General features: G+C 44.6%; 1 protein-coding gene and 1 long non-coding RNA gene across 2 annotated transcripts in view; both read left to right on the top strand.

The window, feature by feature from the left end:
- LOC116849214 (nuclear migration protein nudC) overlaps positions 1-25,669 on the top strand; it is a 101,724-nt gene that overhangs the window by 42,122 nt on the left and 33,933 nt on the right. The gene's annotated exons all lie outside the window — the stretch shown is intronic.
- LOC116849217 lies at positions 3,084-22,264 on the top strand. Its single transcript, XR_004379100.1, has 2 exons — positions 3,084-21,940; positions 22,115-22,264. It is a non-coding gene; the product is annotated as an uncharacterized LOC116849217 (long non-coding RNA).

The following is a 25,669-nucleotide window of genomic DNA, read 5'->3' as shown; positions in this document are numbered from 1 at the left end:
AGAGAGAGAGAGAGAGAGAGAGAGAGAGAGAGAGAGAGAGAGAGAGAGAGAGAGAAAGAAAGAGAAGATCCGCGTACGAAATTTCGCGAGTTGTTTTTCGTTCGCATGTTGCTCCCTTATGGAACACCGCGAGTCTCTCGCGGTGGATTTTACGAGGAGCCGGCCGTTATTCATCGCCGTTGCAAGGTAAACGGGCGGTGCGCAAAGTGTTTTATACCACCCTACACACACTTGTGCGTAGAAATCTTTATCCTTCCTTCTCGCCTTCTTCTTGCGCCCGTTCTGTGACCGCGGTGTCTTTCTGCTCTGTTAAATGCAGCCGCGGCGGTGCTCTTTGAAACGCGATTCTATCTCGCTGATGCCGAGAACAGACTGCGAAAAAGGGAACGGCGTACTAATTATAAGTTTCATCGTGTTCCATCGTACGATACGGGAAGTTTGACGGAAAAAAATGAAAAGAAGGATAACAGAAATACACATAACGATACGAATCGTCGGCGTTTTTATACAACTGAAATCAGTATGCAGATTGGGACAATCATCTCAACTGTGCATGCACACTGAGAAAAAAATACTTGAACATTTATTTTTGAGATATGGGATTTATTTGGACAAATAAATTTTGTGTCTCACGGAAACGAACTTTATTTCCCAGAAATAAACTTGATATCCCACAAAAATACTCGAAAATTTATTTGTGGGTTATAATGTTTATGTTTGTGAAATAAAGCTTGTTTATGTGAAATAAAGTTTATTTCTGTGAGTAAATTTTATATTCTACAGGTATAAACTTCCAAGTAATTTTTTTTTCAGTGTGATATGCAGTATAAGGTCTGCATTTTTCAGAAGTATGACGAACTTTACTGAATAGTAGGGTAATTAATTTTTGAATTATGAATTGAGTTAAAATGTTAGTTCTACATTAATTCTGCAAATTTCACAAAAAAAATCGAATTCAAAGAATTAATGGAGGAAAATGAAAGATCTTGAGATACAATACAGACTTGTCTTAATGCTATAAAAAAAAATATATTTTTTTTATATTTTGAGGTGAAAAAAATATTTATTTTAGAATTATCTGATATTCGAATATTTCAGTATTTTACCTGTATTTGATCTTTATTGTTAATTTTAATAAGTAGTTGATTATGTAGCTTCTTCAACTACAGATATAGCATATGAAATAAGTATATATTGAGTAGATCGTGAAAATGATAGGATTAACGGATAAATAAAACTTTATTCATAATATTGTTTTTATTCTTTGTTTGCGTTGAAAATTTTGATGGGAACCAAAAGAGCTGAAAAGAAAGGAGCAGTTGGAATAAAGATAATAGTTGTACATTTAATAATGCTGTGTGTTAATAGAGGTGTAAATTTCTATTCGAAAAAGAAATGAAAAAATTCGTATTCATGAACTTTTATTTAATTGTTCAAATTAATGTTTCTTGTCGTATAAAGTAGGTACATATATATTGACCGGTACATATATATTGACGAATAATTAGAGATTCACGAAGCTATAATTATTTGTCCAATAAAAAATGATAAGCTGTAAATATGCCAGCCTAAATTTCGATTTGGGTATCTCTTTATTCTCAGTGTGTTTATCAAACGTTCGTTCAAATCGAAAATCTCCATAATAAATGATTTGGCATGCCTGAGAATACATAATGATAATCACTGCCCGCGTCTTAGCATCTTGACTTTTCAATTCAGCTTCCTGGTCCTGCCAGCTGCTTCGTCGTGACAGTTCGGAATACTCCATGGCACTGACATTCGCATAGATACGATTCGAGAAAGGCTTGTTAATTAATGCGATGTCCATGAGATATTTTCAGAGTCGACGAAACATTTCAATCGCGTACCCGACGGAAATCGCGTAACTAACACGCTGATAGAATACGCGCTGTATAAACTTGAAAGAAAACATAACAATCGACTACGCGACGCGCGAATATTAACGCAACAGTGAGCAAAAAGAGCAGAGTTTCCCCCACCACTCTGTCTGTCGCTGTCGCCCGTCGATGAGTAGGCGAGAAATCAAAACAATCAGCGCTATCAAAACATCCCGGACCTTCGAGACGACTGTTACCTTTGTGTGTTACATTACGTGTCGAGCGGGCGAGCGAGGCGCATATCGCGGTACGCGTATACAGTTGTCATTCCTCGCGGCTAATTAAAATATTTCGTTGACTCTTGAAACATTTAGTCGCGCTTTCGTCAGTGTCGCGGCATTTAACATGCACATTTCCGATTGAGAATCGTATCTACGCGAGTGTAGTGCAGAGTGTGTGCCAGTGAGTGTCCTTTGTGTTGAAGCAGCCAGGAGCCAAGATGTTGAATCGGTAAGCCAAATCGGGGAGAACGTAGAATGCTGGGACGTGGGCAGCTAGTACATCGTATATTTTCAGGTGTGTTAAATTATTATAAATGTGATGTTTCCGATTCGAACGAACGTCCCGACGAAATTGCCGAGAATAAATAGATACCCGAGTCGAAATTCAGACCCGCATTCATAGTCTGCCATCATTTGACAAATAATTATAGCTTCATTAATCTTCGATTATTTGATAACCTGTCTACCTGTACTTCCTATTATTTCATATATTAATATAAACGGCCGAATAAAAAGGCCCATGCATATAAATCTATAATTATTATCTTAAGTAAAAATTTTGAATGATATACAACTCTGAATTCCGGTCTTAAAATCTAATATAAATTTTGCAAATACTGATTTTCATGTCTAATAATGTTTTTCTTTGCCCGTTTGTGCGATATTTATATCTGCTAACGCTTTCCTTCTGTTTGTGTTTAACTTTGTTATTATACGAAATGTACATTTAAATTTTATTGGTAAACACACAGCATTATTGGACATATAGTTATTTTTGTCTTTACAGCTTCTTTTTTATCAGCTTTTTTTAAAAGTTTTAATTTCATGGAGATTCAACACTAAAAAATAGAAATGATTATGAGAGTAGAAATTGTTTTTTATCCACTCACATGCCTTATTCTACATAGAAAAAATATTATAGTAAAAATTATTATAGAATTTTCTGACCAACATCGTGTTTATCGATATTCTGTAATAATCGATCATCCTTTTATTTCGTATGTGTTATTTATATTTTAAGAATTGAAATATGCTTTTGATAAATTTGAAAAAGTATCAATAAATTTTTGTTATTTTGGTCTTTAAATATGGATATTTTCTCAACATATAGAGAATATATATTATATATTTAATATACGTACATATATTTTATGTTGAACATTTAAGTATTCATATTCAAAGACTAAAACAGTAAGAATGTGTCTCCAGAGTTAGTTACATGTCCAGGCAATGATACTTTTATTTTACTAACAGTCTATTCCTCTACACTACTAGAAAGATAGTCAAATTGAAAAAAATTTATATGAAAAGAAAAAACTACAATATCCTCGCCGTGTACTTCATAGTTAGTTATTTATTCCATATCCTCAATGTACAGCTGAATAAATTATATAATTAATAAATTGCTCGATAAAATTAGGAATAAAAGTGAAATGCAGGTAGAGAATATTGAGATAATGAAATGTTAAATAATTCTCGAACGCGGCAGCAAGCGGTCGTTCGTGTCCTCAAGGTAAAACAACAGCCAGCGTAACATTATATCTCGAGATTCTTCATTGATCCTTCAGTGGAATTTGCAGGATCAATGTAGAATAAAAATTTCGGCTCGGTCTTCTCGGTTTGCGCGATTACTAAATCCGCGTCGTGCACACGCGACCCTCCTAAATATCCCGAGCGGTGGGCACAAGTCCGGCACACTCGGTGGCAAGGACACGGGCTCGAGTTATTCGGCCGTAACCACCCGTGTGTAACCCTGAACCCCGCGTTCGCGCGGGTCCCGGAGACGCCGCTCCCTCGCCCGCGGTCGTTTTCTCCGTCTCCAGCGGCGTCTGCGAGACCGCAAAAATGTCTAATTGCAACGTGCGGGTGCGTGCGACTGTCTACGGCACAGCCGGTATGCGATGAAATCGCGTCTCTCCCTCCTCCCTTCCTTCCTCTCTGCGCAGTTTATTTTTCCTACGGCCCACCCGGGTTCTCCCTGCTCGCCCTCCGCCGGGAGAGGAGGCCGAGAGAGAGATGGCCGTAACAATTTATATGCGTGGCGCGTTTGTATATGCGGATGTGCGGGCAAACCTGTCCGCTTAACGATAAGCCACGCGTATATGTACGTCCCCTCCTCTCGCACTGCATGCTCGCACGCCCCTTTATAAGATTCTTTTATCCCCGACCCGATATTCAGTAATGATTCGCCGTATGCAAGGTCGTCGCGCGTGCGAACAGGTTCTTCGCGCACCTCTCGCGAGTCCGAAGGGTAAAATATTGCCAGGGGGATGCACGCCGGCGATCACGGCCGTGGCAGCGGTCGCCGCAGCTGCCGCGGACGGCAGACAAAAGGATTGTCTTCGTGCGTTTGCCCGTAAATCCAATTACGCGCGAAACACTGCGCGTATTGAAAACGGCGTGTGCCAGCGACGGGGAGATCGAAGGTGGTCCCCTCATGTGCTCCAGTGCGCGAACAGTAGCGTGACTCACTTTCGTTGAGCGCACATCCGTTAAGTCGATGAAATAATCGCGCGGGAGGCGCTTTGATAGAGTCCACGTAGCACGGTACAACGCAAGTCGCATAATATCGATTAATCTTGCACGCAGCGCATTTCCCGGCGACGATTTGAGTTTTTGCTCCAGCGGAATCCTCTCCAGATTGCATATCCATTAATTTTATACGACCACGTCTCGAACCGCGGTGGCGGTCGGCGCTTTCGCGACTCCCGTCTCCGAGTCTCGCCGCGGGCGATTTGTCGTCGCGATACATATACATTATGCATATGTGGTTAGTCACCGGCAATGTTCCCCGAACCCGGAACTTGTTGTTATAATTATGCATCAGCCTATTATATCCAGGCGAAGGCAGGCACGAGTGTTTCGCGTCTGGTCTTATCGATAATATAAAGTCCAAGAGGGCCGATAAGAGATCCGCGACTGTATGACGATTCGTCGCCACCTACGTGGCTACGTGGATAAATTACCTTCGTACAGGCGTCATCACGCGATTAACCGTGGATATGGTGACTAACGATAACGTCTCCCGGAATTAAGAGTGGCCGCACGGCGGCAGTCACACCTCCGTCCTTAAGCGTATTCTCCCGTAAAGGGAAAGGTTGCCCGCGTTATCTGCGCGCGTTAAACCCGCGCGAATTTATCAAATTCCGCCGTAATCGTCGAGCCACACGTCTCGGAGGTTCAAGAACGGAACCTCGCCTCGAAAGTGACGCGCATATTTCACTTCACATTTCCATCGTCGCAAACGACTTTGTCGCGAAACATACGTGGCGCGAAACGCTGAAAATCATTGAGGTATCAAACGCGAACCGGTCGTTGATGCTTTGAGCGATAGCTATAGAGGACTTTTACTACGTAAAAGTAGCGCGCGATACTATGAAAAATCAAGCAATGCTTCACGACCGTGGCAGCCTTACGGCGGACGTGAAACGTTCGAACGTGCACGAGATTTTATTGCAAGGGAAATTTACACCGATCGTGTAACCACAAACTTGCGGCGTATAAGGAAGTGTAATAACAAACAAGGTTACGGTGCGTTATATCTTCTTAAGGTAGACATATGAAGTAACTCGCCGGCGAAAAAGAATTTATTGTGAGCGATGGCTGCGGAAGCGTCAAGCTTTATTGGGTAAAATCACCCTTCATCGAGGAAAAAGTGTAAAAGTCTCTGAGCACCTCTCGACGCGGTCTCAAGAGTGCGAAGATATTCGCGCACTGAAGCACTCGCGAAGTCACTATCGATAATTGCCAATGGCTTTCTCTGTCTCTCTCTTTCTCTCTCACACATACTGAGAGAGAAATCCGAGTTTTAACAAACTGATGTTTTATATGCCATGAAATTTGATCGATACATTACGATACGCACAGAAAAATATCATTGTACTGTAAAGTGATTATTCTTGATTTCTTTTAAGTAATGGTTATTTTTTCAGCAAAGAATAATTTCTTCGTCACAAATTTTAGAAAAGCTCATTATCATGTATTCAAGAAAAGAATTTATTCTTTTTACAAGAATATCGTAAAACTTTATCAAAGAAGAAGTTGGCTCGACTCCATGTAGTTGGCAAACCGAATTTTTGTTTCAATCTAAATATTCTTGATTGAAATGCTCTTGTTACTAGAATTTAGAATGGATTCTGAATAAATATCATATGCTTATGATGTATTTATGACAGATTTGCAGATATAAACTTACGAAATATTTGGCAGCAAGTGCCATTTGCTTGAACGCACTAGGTATTTTTCTGTGTACTTGGCTCACTGACTTCACCGGATTATTTTCGTAGGATATCATTCGATTTCATCGGGTCATCATCTTCCATCAGATAATATCTGGCTGGATATTTAGTCGAGTCAACCACTTCAGTTGAAACTACTCTTTCTTCATTTGATCGAGTGCAGCGTTCGACTAAATTGCGTTTCACCGCATAAGAACGCCTAACGTTTGTTCTGACACCGAAATCGATGGGATACATTGCTTGAACAGCATATGTCTGTTACTTAAAATCCGGATTGTGTTCTGTCAGTGTAATTAGCTTCATTCCCGAGCGTTGTTTTCTTATCGCTTCGCTGATGCATTCCGAATAATACGCTCGTGCCATTTCCCGATCAATGCACCGCGTGACTCTTATTCAGCGGTGTATTTTTTGATCTCTTTGACATTGCACGTAATATCGAATTCGTAACACACACACATACACACACACACACACACACACACACGCACGCACGCACGCACGCACATATACTCTCTCTCTCTTTCTCTCGCGTTTATTTCGTGCATATTTCGTGACCGTGAAAACACCCACGTACGCAGCCGCGCACGGTCGACACGAGTAAGCGTACGAATATATAATAAGGTGTCACGTCGACTGTTACATCGATTTTTCATTTGTATCTACGCTTTCCAAAGTGGTTTCCCTACTTGGACGGTAGTTCTGTCAAGTGCATTCGCGCCAGACAAATTCCTATCGATCGTGTGCTAACTTCACGCTTGCGTTCTTCTAACCATTTTCGTACTTGACACTGTTTCGTTTGACACACAACTTGGTTACTTGAACAAATACGAGAAATAGCGCCGACTGCTTTCTCCGCGCGGCTAACCAAGCAACCCCTCCTACTCGTCCTCCTCCTCCGTACGCGAACTCATTGTTTGCAATTCGGTACTGCAATGTCTGGCACGTGATTTCATTCACGGGCAGAATAACATTTACATAATGTCGTTTCATTGTGGCATCGTAATAATCCGCGGCGAAAAGGAGATCGATAACGACGAGCTTATGTAAACATGCATCGGTTTATTAGCTCGTTACGTGGCGTAAATATTTCTTGCGCTCGTGTCTAAGAATCGGTGAAAGCGACTGCGCGGCGCGCTTCGCTTTTCGCCGTCACGTATTCCTCTTTCTCTCTTTCTCTCTCTCTTTTTCTCTTTCTCTTTTGCGCGCTATTCACATCTCGTACCGCGCGCATACACCCGCCGCGTACTTTTGGAATGCACGCCAGCAGATTTTAATGCAGAGCCGCGCGCGGCGCTACATCATCGCGTATGACGAAGGCTAAACGTGATTATACGCAGATGATGCAGAAGAGATACAAAGCCGCGGGATGATGCGCACACGACGGTCGGTGTCGTTTTGCTCGCGTCGCTTTCCCGCGAATCCGCCTTTGCTTTGCCTTTGCTGCACTCCATAGGAGGGTCCATCAAGGGCACAACCGAGCATTAAGATCAACGGACGTTGCACCTTGCCGCGACTGATCGGCCGCGTATGCCGTGCCGCTCGTCCCGAAGCGGAGAGATCGGATGAAATTGTCGTGGAAAATTGCAGACAGGATCGACGCGATCGCTCGGGCAACCTTTGTTGCAATTTCATTTAGTCGCGCGATAGAATGGAGCCGCGAAACAGCGGACGATTTAGCAACCGCGGCCTCAATGGTGCTCCTTCGCTAGCACACAGATGTGTTGCTCGCAGGTAACGATGCCGCAAGGAAAGTTAATCCAGCGGGGATTAGTTGCTACTTCATTTATGAGCTAGATTTCGCGCGGGTGTTCCGCTTCAATATCCCATTTCATAGCATTGCGATGTCTCTCTCTTTCTCTTTCTCTCCGTGATATATTCAAATAATTTAGCTCTGAATGAAGAAGAGATAAGGCAAGAGAGAACTGAGCGCGGGTATTGGTGCGAATATTTAAACTGTGGGAGGATAATAATGTTAGACAATTTTAACGCATTTGTTGAATATTTTCCGGACTTTTTCAACGCACGAACCTTTCACGTCAAACCGATCCTGAATCCCAATTATTAATATTAATTAACTCCCCCATTACCTAATCATAATTATATTTGCATTGCGAATGTTTTGATTTGTTTGTAATGTTGCAAAAAAAGTCACAACAAATCATAAAGCGCGTTTATCAACATCGTGAAACATTCTTATTCTTCCACAGTTTAAATATTTGCACCAAAATCTGCTTAACCAAGATCTTAATTCGCCTTATCCTTCCCTCGATTGAGTTGAATACTTTGAGAGCCATGTTTATATATAATTGAGCTCTAGTTCTGTTCGGTTGGCACTTCGACGACTCTCGTTCAGGCGAGACTACCACGGTTCCGTCGTTGTCGTCGATGTCGTCAAGCATTGCGCAACGACACTTTCTAATTATAACTTAGATAATCGATCAGGATTTAATTCCGTCCCTGCCCCTTCCCCCCTCCCTCCCCCCTTGACGCGACCGCAATGAAAATGTCAGTTGCTCTCTGACACAATAACCTCCCGACCGTGAACATTTCGTGTACGTATGTACTTTCACGGAAACCAGCGGCCGATATATTAGCGTCGTGGAGAGCTGCGAAACGCCGCGTCATTGAAATCACCGGTCCGGGAACTACTCGCGGGAAGGCGTTGCGTCGCGTCGCGGTGACATTAGACGGCGGCACACCGCACGCACCGGCGAGCGAAATGTCGCGTGTACGGCTCGAGCAGGTAGAAACGTGTCCGTCCGTACGTACGTCCGGCTGGTGTGTCCAAGGTGCGCGCTCCCGGTTTAATTTCCGTGGCCGGCGGCCGAGGAGGCGAGGCAATTTATCGGCGCTCGGCAAAAAAAAAAAGCGCACCAAGCGGGGGACGTTATATCGCGTGTATACATCGACTCGGTCGGGTGGACGTGCGCGCGTGGCGTGATTAATAGCGATGACGAATGATAATCGTTACCTTTATCTGCGCCCGCGATTATTTATAATATCGCGAGAGAGACAGAGAGCATACACTGGCGGCGCGACCGCGCGTAAAAATCGGCAAAACCACCACCACCACCATCATTCTTCAATATCATCATCGTCATATCGCCATCATCAATATCATCATCTTTCCATCTCCGGATTGTTTCTCTCGACTTGGCGGGACGAAACTGCACCCACTAAGGAAAAGTATTGATGCATGCTTGGACATGTACCCAACTTTTTTATCGTTTTGGTCTTTACATTTCAACTTTCAACACAGAATATAGTATATAAAAGAATACTATAGTCTTTTTTATATAAATATTTTTTTCAATTTGATTATATGTTTTTAATAGTGCAGCAGTAGATTACGCCAATAAAGTCTATATCTTGCCAAGGAACACAGTAGATTTGATTGGAAACATTTTTTAATAGTTAGCAATTTTCTTAATAACATTTCTATGTGCTGTTGCAAAATTTCACATTCTATGATAGATATGAATAGCACATACGAAGTGAAGGGATAATCATCTACTACAGAATGTTGATTTATTCTTCGATTACAAAATTCTAGGTAGTTTTTACTATAAAATTTTATTTAAAATCCATGTTGAAAGTTGAAATATTCGTATTTGAACACCAAAATAACTGAAATCACCGAGATTAGATGCGTGTCTGAAAATTGATACGTTTGCTTTACCACCTCGCCTCGCTTGACCTAACGAATCCCCGTACTATATCGCTTCGTAAACGATATCCGATGTCCGAATCAATATCCGGGAGGAGGAGGAGGGAGCGGGGGGAATAATCCGTCGTGCATTACGTCGTTCAAGTTGCATTCGTTTTCCAGCGCGGTTCGACACGGCCCTCAGCTCCCGAAAAGTGCATTCGATCTTGAAACACGAGAGCCCGACAGTTGTCGATTGCGTAACCGGCACATAAATAACTATGTATAATAAGGCGCGCGCGATTTCATAGGCGTTCCTTTAAGCGGGCCCAATCACGCCCGCGCGCGCACGTTTTTCTTCCACTTGTTTATAACATTTTACAACGAGTCGTTCATCATCGACAACGCGCTCATGCCGTTGCCGAATTCTCCGTGTCGCGAATGAACAGAAGAATAAAAGGAATCTCGGGACGTGAACACGAAGGAGGGGCAGGAGGGGGCCCCGACTCAATTATCGGCGGTGGATTGAGAGCGTGCCGCTAATCGAAAGGATTTTAAAATATCAATTATCCGGTGAACAATTGATCGCTGACGTAATATAACGGCGCTGTACCGATGACGTGAGCGAACGATAAGATCTTAAAACATCCGCGCGCAAAAAAGCAGCAGGTGCGCGAGAGCATTAACTCCGCGGCGGGAGGGAGGGGATGAGGGGGGTATATTAATTATAACCCGCGTTAAAAGCTTCTGCCGTTATAACGCGCGTCATGTGTGCGGTATAAAGTACGATTGAAAATAAATACATCCTGCTCCTGTTCCACGAATTTCGCGCGCGTGATGAGGTCACACTCACACGAAAAGGTCGATGTTTAAACATTTATAATTAGTTCAAGCCGCGTCGAGTGAATATGTCGTGGCGATGATTATTGATGTGCTCTCACCGTTTCAATAAAAATATTAATTATCATTCTCATTATGAGACACAAAGTACGCGCGCGACGACGAATTTTCTTCTCGCTCTTTTTCTCTTCGATACTTTTACACACAGAGAAATACACACTGCATTCAAATGGATATTATTTGTTTTAAGTATTTTGTAAGTTTATGTATCAGGAGCTATCATAAGCTCGTCACAATTATCAAATTTGTTGCAAATACAATCTGAGTCCTAGTAGTAGGTTTAGCATTTTAATCAAGAATATTAAATTAAAACAAAAAATTGGCTTGCTTGCTGCGTAGAGTCCAACTTTTCCTTTGATAAAGTTTTAGGATGTTCTCGTAAAAAGTGCATGATTATGAACTTTACTAAAATCTATGATAAGTATATTTTAAAACCATTATATCAAGAAATTATTCTTCGTTGAAGATAACCATTGCTGAAAGGAAAGAGAGTAAACTGAGTAAATCGCTTTCCTTAACAGTAAAATGATACTTTTCTCTGTGTTGACATCTTTATTTTATTTCTCTATGACGATTCACGCGAGCCTCAATCAAAAAGGCGAAATTAAGAGACGCGGCAAATGTGCGGATCTTTTTCTTCATTCGTCCAAGTCAATCGGCCAGGAATAATAAAAACTGGAACAGAGGCCGACTTCTCTCTCTCTCTCTTTCTCTCTCTCTCTCTCTGTCTCTCTCTCCCTCTCTCTTTTTCCCTCTATTTCTCTTTCTTTCTTAGATGTTATTTAACGCGTTTTTTCCTTTTTCTCTTTTAAACTAAATCAAGTACGCTCTCGATTCCGATCGCGATCGCGAAGGCCCATTGACAATCGGCGATGGTAAAGTTTCAGGTAAGCTGAGACGCGGTCTCGTTTTATCGACTCGTTTTGCATACTGCCCGCATCGACATTACTTTTTCCTTCTTTCCGGCGCGAAAGTGTAATACCCCCTTGTAAAATGACGCTCATACACGAGAGGGTAAGCGCCCGAACGCGGTCGTACTCGGTGCAAGTCATTTGCTCGCTCGCTCGCGCACGTACGTTTGTACGTTCGATGCAAATCCGGTATTAAAGCCGGGAAAGGCGGGCGGGGCGCGCGATACGAGAAGGCACGCTCGCGGATCGGACCAGTTCAAACGAGTTTGAGGCCGAAGGCGAACCGCTCGACCCACGAAAAGCACGGACGAAAAGTGAAAGGGATGTCAGTGGGGGGAGAGTGAGTGAGAAGAGAGAGGATGCAGGAGAGACGGGCTTTCAGGGCACCCATAGAAGCTCCCTGACCTAGCGTCACCGATGAACAAGCGACGAAACTCGAAACGATTGCCTGACGATTGCGTACGCGGCGTGTACGAGCGACGAATTTCCTGGGGATACATAATAATGGTGGCCGCGCGAAATCGATAAATTGAAGGGTTATCACCGATACCTACGTCGCGGCCGCGCGCGGGCCTATAACGTCGACCTTGAGGAGCGCGAGGATCGCGATCCCCCTCATGGAATCGGCGGCGACGGGTCGCTTCGTTCCGCTTTCGAGGTAAGAGCGACCTTCGCGATGGCTACGATCGTCTCCCGCGCGTGTATCATCGTCGGCCGCGACGATTTCTACGATGTTGCAACAAAGAGCGGACCGTGACCATGAAAGGAGGCTCTAGTGTGGCCGGGCCCTTTGCGAAGGCCTTTACGTCGTAGTGTGCCGACGAAACGGCGACCTTCGCCGATGAACTCGAACCTGGCCGTCGCGCAGCTGGGTTTCGCGCAATCGTAACAACAAAGTGTCGACCGAGGCCTTGAGGCGGATTGAGTCGACGAACGACGTGCCTATAACCGCTTCTTCTTTCTTTTCTCCCTCTTCTTCTGGAGGACTCGGTCGAAAATCGCAATTTCATTTACACCTGACTAAGTCGGGCGCGTCCGCGCTTATTCTGCCGTGGACCTCGCTGGGATCCCAGTGAGCCGATGACGAAACACACAATCGAGCGAACTTTCCGGACGAACGATCGGTGAACGCGCGACGGTCACTAATCCGGCCCGACAGGCCTGACACCTTTGACCTCGCGGTCGAAAGGAAGGCAGCCGCTGTCATCGTCGGCGTGTGCCGCGCCGTGAATATTTTCATTACGATCGAGCGAATGGAACTCGGGCGATTTTTCTCTCTCATTCCAACATCCACTTCTCAAGGATGCGCGGCGTGTAAGTTGCACGTGGCGTTTACGAAATTCGGCTTTTATGTATATATCCGTGCGCGCAGGGACGCGGTGCACAGCGTTGTTTACGGCTATTTGCATACTCGCTCTCTCGCGCCTCGAAATTCGGATCCTGGGGATCAGAGAGAGGGGGAGAGCAGCAGCCCGCGCCACAGTCGCGTCGTTGCTTCTCGTCGTTCTTCATCCGTAACCTCCGCGACGTTTACATCCGCGTCGCGGCCAAGTGGTGCAACCGCGTTATTACATGTAATAGACGACGTCTCGCGATCATCCCGCCCGAGTGTAACGACGATTACGAGTTCTCCAGCGGCGTTCTGTAACTACGTCCGTCGCCTGGTGATTTCGGTGCTGGGAGACTGCGGTAGTCGCGATTAATTGAGCCTACTTGGGACAAAACCTCATCCGGGTGACTATGCGCATCCACCGCGAGGACGTTGGTCGTTCTGACCCTAAAGACTATGCCCCATATAATTGCGCAATTTATGAATATTTGCCAGAACACGATTAATCCTGCGCATAGAACGTTGAATCTGTGAAAAGCCCAAGGAATATTCAGCAACTTTCGTAACTGGTGAAAATCTGCAAATTTCAAAATAACGCAAACCTATTTGCAGATTATTGCATTACTATTTTATAGCTCGAGACTTTTCTATGTCTCTTGGAAAAAATGTCTTGTTCAAAGATATTGATTTTCAATAAAATTGTAGTAGTTTAAAACTGCCATGACAGACTCAGACTTTACTCTTTTAAGATGAATGAGTAAAAGTAATATTTTATTAACAATTGACGATTCACTGATTTTTCCAGTGAAAATATTTTCCCACTTTACTGTTTTATCGTATGTCTCATTGATTTTTACCACTAGAAACAAGATCAGTTAGCTCTAACCAAGTGAGTTTAGACAATTAAGGTCAGTTGTCAAAATCAAATATTTTGACTACTTCAGCTGAAATGCGGTTGACTGTCCGTGAATCAACTAATCAATTTTTTTCTGTATATATTTGTAACTAATTATTCAGTTATAAATATAACATTACCATCAATAAAATCTCACAGGATCAGTTAATAGCAGTGACTATGTTATCATTATTCATGCAGGTTGTAGACGCATACAATGCTAGCGTTTCAGTGAAGAATATACTGATTATACTTTAGTATATATGTCCTAAAATATGATTGTACGCGGAAGATGAATTCCTCGCGAGAATGGGTGAGTTTCCACTTTCACCTGTCTCCTTTGACCGATGCATCCATAGGTGATCGTTAATAGGCGAGACGTTTGTACAGTTTCGCTGATACTTTGCGATACGCGCCCGCTTGTCATAGAGCAAAGTCATTAGGATGAAGACCTTGCATCTTTGGCACAATTTGAAATCATCAGCATGCCGCGCTTTATTGCAGAATTGCGCCAGCGCGCTTCGCGATCACACGGTGTGATTCTTACGCAAATAATGCCATAACGCCATGACAAATATCTGTCGGCCCGCGACAGGTGATGCCTCGCGAATGCGCTTCTTGGCCGTGTATGTATGCGCGCGCTGGCTAACGAGCCGGACTTAATGGATCACCGTTTCTCAGGTGAAACGCGCCGCTTCCATGCGACTATCCGATTATTTTCATACTCTCCGGGATCTGGCGCAACGTTATTCCTAATACGGACGTAGGCGCGCGTCTGCCTGTCCTCGTGACGTCGCGTTTTTCCAGCCGGCTAACAGTGGAAATCTATTAGTCGCGCGTTGAATCGCTCGCTGGGAATTGCGCGTCGCCGACGTAACGCTCTTTGTAACAAAAATGATTTATTAATAAGGCATTAATCATACGCGGCCGCGACGCCCCGTGTCTCATTGCGCGTCACGTCTCTTTTCAAAAGGCGTGTCTTTTTCGCGCGTCGACGAGGCCTCTCGCGGAGCCTCGGCAGTTTCGTGAATTGAACTTGATCTCTTGTGAAACAACGAGGAGTCCGATTCGTCGATTTGTGGCGCAAGCGTATCGCTCGCCGTAACGCGGAGACAGTATGGACATTAATCGATTAAAATTCCTTTCGACTCAAATAATCGACAAATTAATCATATAATTACGATTAATCAATCATATAAAATCACAATTATAATTATAATTTAATATATAAAATCACAATTTCATCGATTGATGAAGGTAATTATCAGTGAAATTCTGATGTTGTGATCGATTTGACACCGATTGATAGTTATTTTGATCATTGACTTGCTGATTATTTTAATCGAGGGAAATTCTCATCGATTAATGCGTCCGACATATCCAGATGTGTGACACCGCGGAAGGAATTGACGAGAGAACTATGTCCGCGTTAATGATAGAAAAGCGAGAGTTCCGGTCTGCATAATTAATGGTTCTCCGAATACAGAATGAAGGTAATCTAACGCGTGCAGTAATGGGGAGAGTCGATCGCAGGACCGCATTCCGACGTCGATTCGCGGCGGGAACCATATGCACGCTCTTTCCAATAGAATCGTGATAGAATGGTGATAGAATCCAATATTCCCAACGTCGCTCTCTCGATATGCGTAAATTAGCGCGCTGTTGCGTTGTCCACAATTTTCACGCGAGAAGACCATTCCTACTTGAACGAGAGACGAATTACCATCAATTATCGTAATTACACACAATCACGCATATATTACACTTGTAGACACATTGCGTTTTGCCGTAATATTACGCTAACCGCCAAGGTCGCGATTGCGGTTTCGATGGAGGATGATTAGGCGCGCGTTAGACCGGTGTGCGCGCCGCGACGTACGGTAACACGGAAATGACTCTCGCTGAGGAAGAGAACCGGCGATGAAAGAAAAGAAGGAAAAGAAAAAAAACGGATCCGCAAAGAGCACCTGACGTAAGCCTCTTGACGAGGTCGGCAAAAAGAGAACCGAGGGAATCGCGGCCGCGTGTTACGGTGATCAATGCTCGAGTGGTCGACTTCTCTTCCTCGTCGATCATTTTTTCTGCCTCCTACGACTTCAGGCTGTATAAATAGCGCGGCTGTACTCGCTCGACTCGGAAGAGCAAAATAAAGAGAGAGAGCGAGAGAGAGAGGGAGGGAGGGAAAGAGAGAGAGAGAGAGAGAGATAAAGAGATCACGCGGAAATCACGCGACCTCGGAGGTCGGTGTTCATTAATACGTTGCCCGACAGATGGCCTATACTTTGTGTAGGTCTAATGAATGGGCATGAAGACGTTCCGTTAATAAGCCGACGGTCGATTACTCTGATTACAAAGCGCGAATCGTGTGAAAAGCCGAAAGTCTCTGAACCCACGCGCGCCCACGAACGAGAGAGAGATTCCGCGCATTCTCCGGTCAACCTGCTGCTCCTAATCGCGGAGATTGCGGAATTGTGCGATGATTAAAGCGCGATTATCGAGAGTCGCCTTGAATCTTCCGCACAGTCGTAATCGTTGTGAGCCTACGAGTATCTCCTTGTAGCGACTCGTGATAAAAAAAATTGCTTTACATAAGTGGAAACGAATTTTAATTAGGCCTTAGAGCGTGATTCTACTCGTCTCATAATACACACACGTTCGAATAAATCAAGCTGCGCGATGTAGGAGGCTCGATCACATCTCATGGAAGACGCTTCTTCTTCGTGGGTGGGGAGTGCACTCGGGAGACTCGCCCACAGGCGTACTGCATCATCGGATGCATACGCGCAGCGCGACAGGTAGACCAGGTCCACCCGGCCAGCGCACCTTTTAAGCTCGTCGTCTCGCGCGTTCCCTCCTCTCCGACAATTAATTCGGCTTTGCCGCCGTCCCGGATCTCGGCGTCTACGGGCATTCCCCGGGCCGCAAGCGAGCACGCGCGCGCAAACATCCTCTCGTTCGGCCTGCGGAATGCGAATCTTTTCAACAGTGGTGAACGCGCGCAAGGGCAAGGTTTATTTCGCCGTGCCGGGGATCCGTCCGTGGAACAAAAGGGGCCACGATGAGCCGCGGATATTCATGCCCGTTCTCGTCGTGTAACCCGCGGGATCTCGTTCCGAGACAAAGGCGAGCCGGAGGAGAGCCTCGCCCGGTCCGCCTCGAAAATCGCTCTCGTTCGACAGGTTCGAGGACGTATGGAAAACGCTCCCTTCGTCATCGATTTAACGAGACAAATAACACGAGCGCTCGCATGCACGCACACGGAGAGAGAACCGCAGGAGCTAAGGTATAGCTGCGCCGGCTACACGGAGAAAATATTACAGTTCTGTTTCGCATAAATTCTTTTCAGTTTTATGTTTTTAGTACTTAAGTAATATAATTATAATAAATTTCGCTGGAATAACGTATTTCATCCCTGGAATAACATATTTAAGTTCTTAAAATAAAATTAGCTCATATAAAACGAAGGGATGGAATGAATTACTACATAAATTTCGCTGGAATATTTCATATTTCATCCCTAGAATAACATATTTCATTTCTTAAAATAAAATTAACACATATGAAATGAAGAAATGGAGTGAATTACTGCAGAATATCGATCTATTTCTCGGCTGCAAAATTCTATATAGCTATTTTTAACCATAAAATACTTTTTGTGTAAGATATGTCATTGAAGAAAGGACAGCTAATGTCGTGGTTATCGACATTAAATTTATTACTCTGTGAATTTCTTAGTGAAACTTGACTCGAAAAGTAGAGTGACCGTTGATTCACTCGAATTCGAACGACTTTTTACTCATATAGAGTAAATTCTTCACAATGCTCAAGATTCACACGCATAATGATATGAAGAAATAGCTACCACCTTCTTTTAATGTCAGTCAATAAATTTATATCTGATAGCGCGAATGTGTTTTATCGCCTCTTAGTAATGACAGCAAAACGATTAACCTTTTACGATTAACGTCATAGCTAAGTTCAAATCGGCCTGATTTGAGGTTTATCTGATAAATTACCATGTCATTTTTTGGCGTGCACATTCGCGTAAGCATGCACGTACGCTCGTTCTCTCCGTCAGAGCGTATCGCGTCGCAAATAACATGCGCAATACTCGAGAATTTCAATGCATCGTGCCTTCTCGGATTTTATGTGCGCAACAGAATATTCTGGAATCTACTTCAAGTCTAAAAACAGATTAGACTTGAATATCATCTTAGTTGTTCGCTTATTTGTCGTTGTCTTGTGCGGTCAATTGTTTACACATTGTTAACCACATTCAAGAAAGTGATCTTGCAGTCGTAGCGCGAATAATGTAGATACAAAAAATTAGCTAAGATAAATAACTTTGACTAAACACTGCGATATCGCAGATGTTTTAACTTAATCAATACAAATGACAGAGACGGAATTTTTATTTACTTGTAAAATTCGGCACAAAAGTCTCTCTCTTTGGTGCCCATCTAAATTAAGGCCAGATTAATAATTGATAACGGGACCTAACTTTGTTTGCAGATATTGCTAGAATGATGCTGCTGTAAATTCTACGTATCATAGGCAATTTTTTATTTAGAATAGTGATATATGAAAGTCTACCTGGAGTAGTAAAACATTTTTTTTAGTAGTTTCTGACTATTTTTCATATAAGTTTATATTTAGCGCATTATTGGTCGACCGTTTTCAGTATTATTCGACTCTTGCTATTTGTTCTCTAAATCGCCAAAACGACGGAGATCACTCGAGAATTGGTCAACAACATTTGGCCATCAAGAACGCGTATTTTCTCATGATCGTTCAACAGTGTGTTAAAGTAGTTGACGGTTAAGGACGCGACTCCATTGTAATTCAACCCGACGAATTCCGGTCTGATTCTCCCGTTGTTAACGATTTGTACGGGCGTCATTATTCGTTACGACAATACTGTCCCTCTGACAGTAGCAACCGAAGATACGATCCCGCAATAATGGCGGGCCTTGGTCGGTTCCTCGATCTAGATCGAGGATCGCGCTCCAGACAGGGTTCCCGGGGCACTTGACGAGGGCATTAAGCACAATGGGAGCGCTCTTCCCCCACGGGGATCGTTATCTCGCTCGACCGGCTCTGGGCAGCTTCGATACGGGGGATCAAATGCGCGGGACGTTTCTCATAATAAGCAGGTCGCATTCGCGTAACGATAATGCCCGTCGTCATTTGCTTCCAGGAAAAAAGATGCGAATCGAGAGAGAAAGAGAGAGATCCTTTCGATCCCGGTGCGGCGGCCTTCGGAGCGTCTCCTTTCGGAGACGCGACGTAACGCGAAACCGGAGCTATTCAAAGCACGAGAGCGCGCTCAATGATGCGACCGACTGCTCGAGTCGCGCTAATTAAGGCGATTCTATCATCTCACGTACGCACGTGGGGGTGTCTCGATGACGGCGATGTTGCGTGCCGTTTAAGAGCGCCGGACGCGCTTCTCCCGTGTTTCGCATCGCCTTGCGAAAATTATAAATTTAAATGCACCCGGGCGATCCGTTGAAGAGACGCGTGGGTGTCACGGCGGGTTAAGCGCGCCGTGGAATTGCTAGTTGTTGTTACCGTCGGGAAACAGCATCTCGTCTGGTCGATTGACTCGCGCGCCGGCCGTGTTTGCTGCGCGACCACGGGCCACGATAAACGTGATACAGCGAGCTTCGGCGAGAACGAGCACTCCTTGCCCTCTGAGGCGAGAACGTCACCTCGAAACGAGGTTAATCGCCCGCGAGTGTCAGCAACTCGCGCACGACGTGTCACTCGTTGCTGCACGTCGAGCCGCGAGAGCTGGCCTGTAGCATAATAACGTCGGTGTAATCAGCGTCGTTGTAGTTAGTCGTCCGGTGAACGATATTACGGCCGACAGGCGGTATAATTAAAACTTTAGAGAGGTCGAGCGCACCTTCGACGAGCGGAACGAGACCCGCGTCTTGTCTTGTTAAGATATCGACAGGAAATTGCGAGGAGACTCCTTGGAGATCTCCTGAAACCTTATTGTAGCTCTCTCAGCAGCACGGTAAGAGCTTGAGAGATTGAGGTCATCTGAGGACACTCAGGGTTTCGAGAAAGAGAGAGAGAGAGAGAAAGAATCTCGAAATCTTTTTTTCATTATTTTCCAAATATATTACAGCAGCTTTTTTCTGGAATTTTAAATCGAAAAGAATTTACGGAAAACAAATTGTTTTCCTTTGTGAGAAAAGTATTTTTGAGCTCTATTTTTCTTATTGGAGTAAACACAAACACGATGTCCAGCCACACTGGACTTTGAACAGCAAAGGGTTAAAGCCCAAGACGCGTGACCGATGTCCGTAAACTTGTAACGAGATATTAATCAGGTTATCGTACCATGAAATATATTATTACGTATTATTACATGATTATTACACGAAGTTTTCATTGTGGTAGAAAATGAACTTTAGTCAATTACCAGGCGGAGCGCCAGCCATGTTGTAGGCGTTGTTCCGTCAAATGCCAGTGCGAAATTCGTTTTATCACGGCATCTGGAATTTTCTCACCGGAGTAATATCGATATGCAGTAATAATAATAATAATACTTGAAGCTAGCGAGCAGCACGAGGTAAACACACTCTCATAGGCCGGCTCCCTCGTGTGTATTCAAATACAATCATCGATTCGCGCGTTGCCGTTGAATGAACCTTCTCGGTAAACTCCGTGCCCGCTCTGGAGAGACCGCTGACGCGATTTTACCTGTCATCGTCCTCTCTCGCACGCCTCTCTCACCTGGAAATCCGGCTTATAGTAACGTGGTGGCATCTCACTGTCACGGCGTGACGTTCCCGGGACAATGAACAGACCACGCTGCGAAAGAGAGAGAAAGAGACCGTGTCGTGAGTCGGAGGGCGACGCTGGGAACGCGTCGATGGGGGGAAAGCCGAGAAAGAGGAACGGCGGCGGGAGGGAGACGCGTTCGGAATACCGTCGAAGGCTCTCCGTCGTTGCCCATCCCGGGATTACGTACCTTGGTCGTAGACCTTACCCGCGAGACGAGCTCGCGTACTCGCGGCTAGTTGCATAACGCTCGAGGATTCTCGGTGCGCCGCTCATTGCCGCGTCGATTCTCAATAATGCGTCGCCGGGTCTCCTTCGGAGAGCTCATCCCACTTACTTAGTCGCGCGGCGCGCGAAAGGTTACACCGGCTGTGTTAGATTTACAGTGACGATACGCGCACCTGTGGTACGGCCGGTCACAATAACATCGATTTATCTCACGAGAGAAGCTGCGGCAGATCTCCAGGTGTGTGTGTGTGTGTGTGTGCGTTTAACAATCACTAAACGCCACACTGTCCGTTGACATGTTTTGCCGAGCAAAAAACGCGGATAAGTATAATCGACGATGAAAGTCTATGTAGCGAGACGGTAGTTTGGAAGTCTTTTCCGGAAAACTGTGACTTTAGAAGATCTCGGAGAAAAAATTAATGTTCCGTGTACAATCACACTGAGATGTTGCCCGATAAGGAAGTATCCGATGAGATATAATATTTTGATCGGTTTATTTGATGAAATGTCATGATTGAAAGTGTCCAATTTAATTGGATATAAAAATTGATCGGAATTTGATCGAAAATATCCGTTTGTCAATTTTTTACCGAATAATTTCTCTTAGTGCATAATTTTTGGACATGTAGTACAATCTGGGTTTGTTAGACTCGGGATACTTCTGAACTACCATATATAATATAACTCTGTTGAAAATCATAATTTTTTATTAAATTTTTTTCAGAGAAAACAATATGGTTGGCCTACACATAAATTGTAGTTGTACCAACTAAGCTCAATAGAATACCGAGCAACTAGTTACATGGTTGCTACAAGCGCAGACAAATTGCTGAGTTACAGTGACGATATCTGGTTGCTCCAGCGAGAATGTATTCATGGTAAATGTATACCCCAACTGTGTGATTTACCAGATCACGCGCAATTACTAAAGTAACCGAGTCATATCAATTATACACATTACCATCGCACAAAGATAACTAGGCTGATATATACCTATTCTGCTCACAACGAAATACTTCTGCTTATGTGTCCCATATCTTTTTTCTGTGCAGAAATGTAGAAGAGCTTCAACTATAAGATAAGGGAAACGTTCAGTGGTCGGCATTCAACTTATTTTCGGCACTTTTGCGCGAATATTATTGAGTATTAAGATGGATTTAAAGGAAAACGAAGTGTGAAGAATAAATATAATAATTGATAAATATTTAATAAATAATTAATAAATTCCCGTACACACTTTGACATTTTTTATGGAATCTGAGCACGAGTGCTGAAAACTGATAAGTGTTGTAACGAGTGCCAGTTATTGAGCGTTTTCTCACTATTAGCGCAATTAAAATGCAAATCTACGAGCACAGATTTGCGCTGTTCAAAATATTTACCAGACCTTTACGAAAGTTACTGAGCGTTCGAATATTCATTCAAGTCTCACAGAGCTAATATTGTCCGTGGAAAGACGATGCTTAGCACGTCGGGTTCTGCTCGAGACACGGGGATTATCTTCCTTCTTTTTCTCGACAATTCAACGACGGGGCGATGGGATGTTCGCTGCGAAGCCCGTTCGAGGATAATAATTGTTCGCGGTTTTATGTAACGCATACAAATGAATTATGCAAATACGATCCACGAATGCGCGTAACGTACGATACGTAGAGAGCGCGACAATAGTTGGTGTACGCGTGCATACGCAACTTGGCTTGTTGCACGATGATTTACTATCGCGTGTACTCCTTCACCTGCCATCCTATCGCGAGCCGCTTGATACACGCCGAGGAGGTCCCAGTCTATGAAATATAATGGGAAAAAGAACGACGCGCGAAGGTATTTGAAACCCTGAAGAAACGCTCGGCGAGCTTTATCCGTTGTGGAACGCGCGATAAGGTGGGAATTATCGGGCGATCATTGAGAAAAATCGAGTCATAAGGTAAACGGCATGCCTTCGCCTTCCTCTGTGCATCCTCGGCGTTTCATTCGTTCCGCGGGGCTGACGCGCCGCGCATGTGTGTCGGGGAAAAAACATGTCGGCCCGACGCACACCTCGACGATCTTTCGTACTTACGAAATATCGGTCGCTGTGGCGCCGCATAATGCGAGAAGAAAGAGAAAGAGAGCCGACGGGGGCCGGCTGCCGTCATTAATTGCTGCTACTCTCGCGTTCTCGCGCGCGCGTTACGCTTTATATGCACGAATTACGCAAGCGCCTCCAAAGTGATTTGCATTCGACGCTTTATGCCGTTATAACCGCCTAATCCGTGTTACACGCGTGGACAATTGGCCGGGTGGTGTAACGCCGTGGTTTTTACGAAATCCCGATGTGGCAAACAAAGTGGACGTGTGGAAGCGCGAACGCGACACGTAGAGCCGTGCGGTATCCACAATGCTGGACGGCGTTTCGTGCAACCTCGTCGGGATTTCAGTTGCAAAACACTACTACCGCCACCGGCGCGAGGAGTCGAAAAGCGCGCTATCGCGCGTAAATAGATGGATAGACACGGTGTGTATCGTAAACTGTGTGTATAGAGCCCTCCCCTCGACACGTGCAATTATCGTGTCAAAGAGTAGAAAGACACTGAGGAGAGATGTCTATCGACGTACCCCGACTTTCTTCTGCCTCCGCCGCCTCCTCGCTCCGCCGCTCTTGCGCAGCCTTATCCAGCGTGTGCAATTAAATTTGACATATCTGGGTAAGGAGCTTTTACTCGCGCCGTTTACGATGCTGATCGATCGCTATTGGCAATCCGACCGTGTCTGACTATCGACACGCAAAAATCAACGTTCCCTCTCGTCGTTCATTTTCCGCGACGCCGCGCTCTCTCGTTGATGGAGCGAGAGACGAAAGTCTCCGGTAACGTGTCAACATCGTTTCTTCGACCTGTCGCCGCGGCGTCACCGCCCTGTCCCTGAGGGTGCAAAGCCCGCGCGTACGTAGAACACTCATGTTTTGCACGGAGAAGAAATTTCAGTTCGTGAAACCAGATGGGGACCAGACGGAGAACTTACTGATGAGAAATAATACCTTTGTTACTGTGACCGAAGACGTTCCTCTGAATATTGAATTGGCTGAGTAGAAACCATCTGCAGGAATCTTTCTGTTCTCATAGTCGAGTTTCTCGTCTGATTCCCACACGGAAAAAAAGGTTTGGTTGAATTAACCAAATATCTGGTCGAATATAAACGATCCAGAAATTCCGATTGAAGTAACCCGAATTCTATTTCAACTAAAAATCTTGTTAACTTAAATAGAATTCGGGTTACTTCAATCGGAATTCCTGGATCGTTCATATTCGACCAGATATTTGGTTAATTCAACCAAATCTTTTTTTCCGTGCAGATAACAAAAAATTCAGTTACACTAAGAGAAAATTCATATCCTGGTAGAAGAGCAGAAAGCCAGAACCCAACCACGCTGGTAGAGAAGCAGAAGGTGGTCGACTACCATTTGATCACCAGCACGAGTTCTGATTGGCTTCTGCCCTTCTGCCTTTCTGTCAAGGTAAATTCTCTTTAACGGATTTGTTCTTTCCGTGTGTGTCTTTGACTAACATTCGACGAGATCGCGGAAGAGAGCGGTACCGAGTGAACAAGCGAGCTGAAAGAGAAACGCGGTCATTGTGCATATGTCCGGCGAGCGCGGCTCAATCGAAGATGCGTTTCATCCCTTTCGCAAAGAGTTCGTGTCGTTGTAGCGCTTCTAATGATTTCAAGGTACCTTTCCGGGCAACGAGAGAGAGAGAGAGAGGGGGGGGAAGGGAGAGAAAAAGACAGAGAAAGAGAGAGAGAAGGAGAAGAGAGAATAGTGCATTGGAGGGAGACAGTGACCGGCATTAAAAGTCGTCGAGTACGACGTGACTGGACAATCTGACCATGGCATCTCGCCAAATAAACGATTGCGGCCGACCCGGCGGAATCGTGACTTTTTATTGTGCCACGGATTTGTACACGCGCCGCGACGAAATCCGCGGGGAGGCTAAAGCGCGAGGGGACGCTCGCTTTCGATCGGACCGCGCGGAGAGAGATACGCAAGCGGGATAGCCTTAGCGCGCGCGGTGCAATTGGGTTAATAGTATTTTTCAATCGTGCTACATTCGTTTCTGGACGTGAACGTGAGGCTGTCGCAGCGATGATGGATTACCGCTTCGACGCGCCGTTCCCGTCGTTGCCTCCGTGAATGATCGATAAATAATAAATTAATAACGCTTATGGGATTAGAACATTTTTATAATCCAATTACATCGCGCGCGCGCGCGCGTCCTAGCTCCGCCGGTTAATGCGCAGTTCGCGTATTTCAGCAGCCGGCGCGCCGAGTAATTGCCAAATAATTCTTTTAATTGCACAGCGGGTCCCGCGTGAAACGATCAGCCAAACGTGAAAAGGTCGCGGAGCCCCAAGGCTTTATTGTTGCTATGTGACGATCGTCTTTATTCCGCTTCCTCGCGGTCGACGGCGATCGACGTCGCTACTCTTTTTCGAACGAGACTGCAGCGAGCAAATCGGTCTAACGAACCGTATAAGTGCCGTGCCAATAATTTTTACATTTACGAGGGAGACTATTAGAATACGGATATATATATATATATATATATATATATATATATATATATATATAT

Source organism: Odontomachus brunneus, unplaced genomic scaffold (assembly GCF_010583005.1).
Source record: "Odontomachus brunneus isolate Ranch 3 - 2012 unplaced genomic scaffold, Obru_v1 Obru_scaffold_108, whole genome shotgun sequence".
Classification (NCBI taxonomy): Eukaryota; Metazoa; Arthropoda; class Insecta; order Hymenoptera; family Formicidae; genus Odontomachus; species Odontomachus brunneus.
The sequence above is the reverse complement of the archived record's forward strand: the minus strand, read 5'-3'. Positions and strand labels throughout refer to the sequence as shown.